This window comes from Eutrema salsugineum, unplaced genomic scaffold, assembly GCF_000478725.1.
Source record: "Eutrema salsugineum unplaced genomic scaffold, Eutsalg1_0 scaffold_3, whole genome shotgun sequence".
NCBI classification, from domain to species: domain Eukaryota; kingdom Viridiplantae; phylum Streptophyta; class Magnoliopsida; order Brassicales; family Brassicaceae; genus Eutrema; species Eutrema salsugineum.
This window is the reverse complement of record NW_006256756.1, coordinates 11,355,017-11,361,796: the sequence shown is the minus strand read 5'-3', so window position 1 is coordinate 11,361,796 and position 6,780 is coordinate 11,355,017.

Genomic DNA, 6,780 nt, shown 5'->3' with positions numbered 1-6,780 from the left:
CAATAATGAACATGAAACTGGTTATACCAAAACTGATCAGGTTGACGATAACAATACATCAAACTTGCCTCAGCAGCAGCAACCACTGAGAAGGTCAACATATCCTGTAGTAAGACCGCGACACTTAGACGATTTCGTTTTGCAAAAGTTGATAGAATATGAGAATCTCTTGCTCCTAGTAAATGATGCACCAAAAACTTTTAAGCTAAATCCTTATCAGAATGGAGAAAAACCTGCAGGAAAGAGATCGATTCTATCAACAGAAACAAGACTTGGTTTCTGGTCGTTAAGCCAAGTGGAGCAAAAGTCATCAGTCTGAAGTGGATTTTCAAAATTAAAAGGAATGCAGATGACACTATCAATAAGTAACAAGCAAGACTTGTAGCAAAAGGATATGTGCAAGAATCTGGCATAGATTTTGATGAAGTTTTTGCACCTGTACCTCGCATAGAGACAATCAGATTGTTGATCGCCTTGGCAGCCTCTCAAGGATGGGAAATACATCATCTAGATGTAAAAACAGCATTTTTGCATGGAGAACTGAAGGATGATTTCTATGTGTGTCAACCAGAAGTATTTGAAGCTCATGGTGAAGAGCATAAGGTGTACAAGCTCTCAAAAGCTTTGTACGGTCTAAGGCAGGCTCCAAGGACTTGGAATACGAAGCTGGATCAGATTTTAAAAGGCATGACATTAAGAAGATGCTCAAAGGAGAATTCAGTGTATCGTAAGCAAGAGGGAGATAACTTGCTGATCATTGCCATTTATGTTGATGACCTCTTTGTAACAGGTAATAGCCTTAAGGAGATTAAGGAATTCAAGGCTGGGATGTCATCTAAGTTTGAGATGTCTGACCTGGGAAGATTTACCTATTACCTTGGCATCGAAGTCTATCAAGGGAAAGATGGTATCGAATTCAAACAAGAAGCTTATGCAAATAGGATTTTGAAAGAAGCAGGTTTGGAAAACTGTAATCTGATTCAAGTACATATGGAGTTTGGTCTTAAAGCGTCTAAATATCAAGGAGAGAAAGAGATAGACCCTACGACCTATAGGAGGAATGTTGGATGTCTAAGGTACCTACTACACAGAGGACCTGATTTAGCTTATTCAGTTGGTGTGGCAAGCAGATATATGCAGAGTCCTCGCAAGTCACATGGCGAAGTAATGAAGCATATACTGCGGTATCTAAAGGGAACAAATTCATATGGTCTGAAGTTCACGCGTGAAGGGACAAAGAAACTTGCGGGCTACAGCGACAGTAGTCAAAACATAGATCCACACAATGGAAGAAGCACAACAGGCCATATGTTCTACTTCGGTTTCTCACCTATTACTTAGTGTTCGCAATATCAGGAAACAGTTGCACTTTCAACCTGTGAGGCAGAGTTCATGGCAGCAACAGAAGCAGTTCGTCAAGCAATCTGTCTCCAAGAACTCTTAAGTGAATATATATTCATAATATATACTCTACTATAATAGGCGGTATGTTGCTTATATAATTATTTATTATTCAGTGGATGTTTAACACACCACTATTTATTTAATATTATAATGGACGATTTGTCGACTCGTTATTATTTTATTATTTTTATATCATTGTTGCTAAATGCACCATAATTATTTACTTTTATTAACATTACAATACCCGACTGTGTCGCCTCGTAATTGATTTACTAAATAAATGTGGATGATTATGTCACCTTAATTTCGCTGTTAAATATATGTTTATATAATGATTATTATATAAGGAGGCCCTGGCACCTGTACATAAACCTTGTATCTAAAAATTGATAGATTTAACTGATTGCTTATTAAAAATTTTGGATTAATTATTTTCTTATCAACAGTCACAAAATAAAATTTTTCAATTTTTCATACGGCTATGAACAGTGTTTTTCAATCTATAAATATACTTATCACTCATTCATTCATTTCATTCAAACATCATATCTTCTCTCAAATATTTTTCCGATATTCATTCCATAAGAAAGATGATTTGTTTGTTGTTGATTTTAAGTGGAGTTGTAGTTTTTTCTTCTATTTATGGTATCTCAGTTGGAGAATTTACTTCCGAAGAGTATACCTCAACTGTTATGTTACTTTTCTATGCAATATTCTTTTTTGTAATCGCTTAAATTATTCATGTAAAACATTATTAGCTTACTAATAATATCTTTGCATTTCTGTTTTAGAAAATCAAATGGCAGACATTGAGAAGCTTAAGTTTCCGGCTCTCAGAATAACTAGAGCAAACTACATAGCATGGATCACCAATGGAGAACTCTATCTAGAGGTAGAAAAGTTAACCGACACCATAAAAGAGGTAAAAAAATCGTCTGCCCATGATAAGGCAAAGACGATCATTTTCCTGAGGAAACATAAAATGTGACGCATGACTATGCACACATAAAAGACCCAGCAGAGCTGTGGCAAGCTCTCAAAGAAAGGTTTGACAACCAGAGGGAAATAAACCTCCCTCATGCTCTTGAATAGTGGAAAAATTTGAGGTTTCAAGATTTTGAAAAGGTTGAGGAATAGAATTCCGCTTTTCTGAGAATAGTCTCACAACTGAAATATTGTGGTAAACCCGTCACCGATGCAGAAATGCTCGAAAAGACGTACATCACATTTCTTAAGGAACATTGTATCCTACAAGAAATGTATAGGAATCGTGGGTATACGAGATTCTCTGAATTGAGTGTGACACTCATATTAACAGAGAAGAATAATGTTTTCATTAGAAAGCACAATTCTCGACCTACGGGAACCAAAGCATGTCCTGAAGCAAATGCAATTGTTATAGAAAAACCTGAAAGAAAAGGTCAAACCAATAGGGGTCGTGGCCGTCGATTCAATCGCGGACGAGGCAGAACTTAAAACCCAAAAAGGAAGAACTCATACAAGTGGGTCCGGTCTTAACAAACTTCAAAGGGGAAAGAACCCCAAGCGAATACGACCCAGAAGCGTGAGGATGTATGTTACAGATGCGGGTCCAAAAGACATTGGTCTCGTACCTATCGAACCCTTCCACATCTTTGTAAGTTGTACCAAGAGTCTGTCAAAGGCAAAGGAGAAAGAAGTGAACCTCACAAAACACTTCGAGGGTACATCATACCTCGACTCCTTAGACTTTGCGAATGATTTTGACGAGACCGCTTTAATGGATAGCTGAAATGCTTGTAGTAAGACTACTGAATAGTCTCCGCTAATGCCATGTATAATTATTACATTTCAGTTTTAAAACGAATAATGTTGTTTCTCTCAATAGCCTATTGTATAATTATTACGTTTTCAGTTTTAAAACATATAATTTTGTTTTTACAACAATGTAATATATAATTATTGTATATTTTTCTATGAATGAAATTTACATTTTCTTCATTAACATTTATGTTAATTACAGATATGGATCATATTAAAGATGAAACAACATCCAAGGAAAATATTCGAGAAATTTGTATACCAGATAGTGGAATAACACATACTATCCTGAGAAAGAAAAAATATTTCTCTAATTTGAAACCAACAAAGATTATTGTCAATACTATATCAGGTCCCGCAAACTTGATTGAAGGAACAGGCAAAACCAACTTTACGTTGCCTAATGGAACAAAAATTTCCATCAATAATGTCTTGTGTTCTCCAAATTCAAAAAGATATTTGTTGAGTTTCAAAGACATATACCATCAAAATATGACACTCAGTCTGCAACGGAGGATGAAAAAAAGTATATGTATGTAAACCTCTGATAAGTTAGGCAAAAGACTTATATTGGAAAAGTTTCCCTTCCGGTTTGCATCTTACTTATACAGATGCGATATAATCACATCTCGTGACAAAACGAAATCCAGAAGATTTAACATTATGGCATGATCGCCTCGGTCACCCAGGCACATCAAAGATGCAAAAAATCATAGAAAACTCACATAGTCATTCAATAAAAATCCAGCAGATACATCAGAAAAATAAAATGACATGTGCTGCATGTTCTCTTGGTAAATTGATTATAAGGTCATCGCCAACAAAACTTAATAATGAACCACCAAAGTTCCTTGAACGAATTCAAAGAGATATTTGTTGACCAATACATTCATCATGTGGACCATTCCACTATTTTATAGTATTAATTGACGCATCCAGCAGATGGTCACATGTTTGTCTATTATCATATCGAAATATAGTATTTGCAAGATTCCTAACTCAGATAATAAAATGCGAGCTCAGTTTCCTGATTATCCTATTAAAAGAGTTAGATTAGACAATGCTGGTGAATTCACATCCCAAGCATTCAATGATTATTGCATGGTTATGGGGATTGAAGTTGAACATTCTGTGGCTCATGTTCATACACAAAATGGTTTGGCTGAATAATTAATTAAGCGTCTGCAATTGATTGCAAGACCATTGATTATTGAAATCTTAAACTACAACATCTATATAGGGACATGCTATATTGCATGTAGAAGCACTTATTCGGATAAGACCAAGTGCGTACCATAAGTACTCTCTGTTACAATTAGCATTTGGTCGAGAACCAAATATTTCCCACCTAAGGATCTTTGGTTGTGCGGTTTACGTGCCTATAGCGCCACCACAACGTACAAAAATGGAACCACAAAGACGGTTGGGAATATATATTGGATGTGATTCTCCATCAATTATACGATATTTAGAACCACAGACTGGTGGTGTTTTTACGGCACGATTTGCCGATTGTCACTTCGATGAGAAAGTATTCCCGGTTCTAAGGGGAGAAAATAAGGATGTAGGAAAGGATATCAAATGGAGTGTACTATCTCTTTTACACCTTGATCCTCGCACTAAACAGTCAGAACTAGAAGTTCGATGAATTATGCATTTGCAGAGTATAGCAAACCAGCTACCTGATGCATTTTCAAATACCAAGACAGTTACGAAATCACTTATACCAGCTGCAAATACTCCTGCTCGTATTGATATACCACAAGAACGTGGAAGAGCAGATGATACGCGTGAGTATAGAACACGCTAGAAGCATGGTAGACCTGTTGGTTCTAAGAACAAAAATCCTAGAAAAAAAGGAAGCTGAAATGCATAACACTCCCAAAATAGCAGAAAGTATTTTGGAAGAAGGAAATCACGAAACTAATGATAATCCAGAGCATCATGAACCTGAGAAAAAACATGAGATTTCCATCAACTACATCCATAATGGAAAGATATGGAATATAAATAAAATGGAGGATGTTGACAACGTTTTCTCATACCTAGTATCAAAGGAAATAGATGATGAAAACGAATATCCAGAGCCAAGGTCTGTATACGAATGTCAAAAGAGGCAAGACTGATTGAAATGGAAAGATGCTATAAAAGTTGAACTAGATTCACTTAATAAACGAAGTGTATTCAGACCTATTGTACTCACACCTGGAGATGTGAGACCAGTTGGATACAAATGAGTTTTCGTTCGGAAACGAAATGAGAAAAACGAGATTATTGGTACAAAGCTCGTCTTGTGGCACAAGATTTTTCTCAAAGACCTGGAATAGATTATGAGGAAACATATTCTCTCGTTTATGGATTCAATCACATTTAGATTCTTGATGAGCCTACCTGCTGATGAAAACCTAGAGATGTGTCTCATGGATGTCGTTACAACATACTTATATGGAATATTAAATATGGATATCTATATGAGAATCCCCGACAGATTTAAGATGCCCGCAGCATAAAAAGATGTTTTAGTGTTCTACTATAGTGTTTTTTTTAAGAAGATGGTTGACTGTTTTTTAGTGTTTTAATAAAAAACCTAACAAGCATTTATCACATCACCTATAACCTAACAAGTCCTATCAAGCATTAATCAAATGACATATACCTAACAAAAGCAAACTTGCATAGATCACAATCTAGCTATTTACCACAAGCATTTAACACAAAGACTTTTTAACCGTTTACTAACATTGTCCTGGTAACTGTATATACTAATGATAACACCGTATTTGTACTCATTTTCACCATTGATTTCAAATGCTTTTTCAAAGGTTTTAATCAGTTTTAGGAACTTTTATTATGATTCTCTATATTTGTAGTTTCAAGACTCTTTTCAGGAAACTTAGGGAAAAAGATGGCAAAATGGAAGAAATCCACAGTTTTAGCACATAGTCAGACAGTCAGAAGTTCAGCCTCAAACAAAGACTTTCTCACCGTCTGATCCAGATCAAATTTGGAGACATTCACGAGGAGATAACCGGCTTTCCATAGCACTTTACATCAGGAAGATCCAACGGTGCAATCAAAAGATACATGGAGAACAAATTAACCAAATTCACCATTCCCAGAAAACTCTCATCCGCGGCAAACAAGTGTTTTGCCTGCCCAGGAAGACTCTCACCTCCGGTGGACCATATCGGAGCCACAAGGCCCAACATCAAAACCCATTTAGCCATTCCTTTTCAGAGAAGCCCTAAATGAGACCTGGAAGACCTTAGACCATCTCCAATGTATTCCTCTATTTTTGACTCTAAAATAGAGGAACTCTATAATAGAGGTGAGTTTTCCTCCAATGTATTCTTCTATTTTTATTTCTAAAAAAAGAATATTCTAAGTATATTCTATTTTTATTTTATTTATTTATACTTTCTATTTGTAAATAAGTACAATTTAACCCACTTGTTTGATTCTTTACAAAAAAATTATATATTATGATATAACTTATAAAATAAACATCTATTCAATAATTAAAATTCATTATCAATTAAAAATTAAAAACATAGTAGATTTTGGTTTAAAATCACT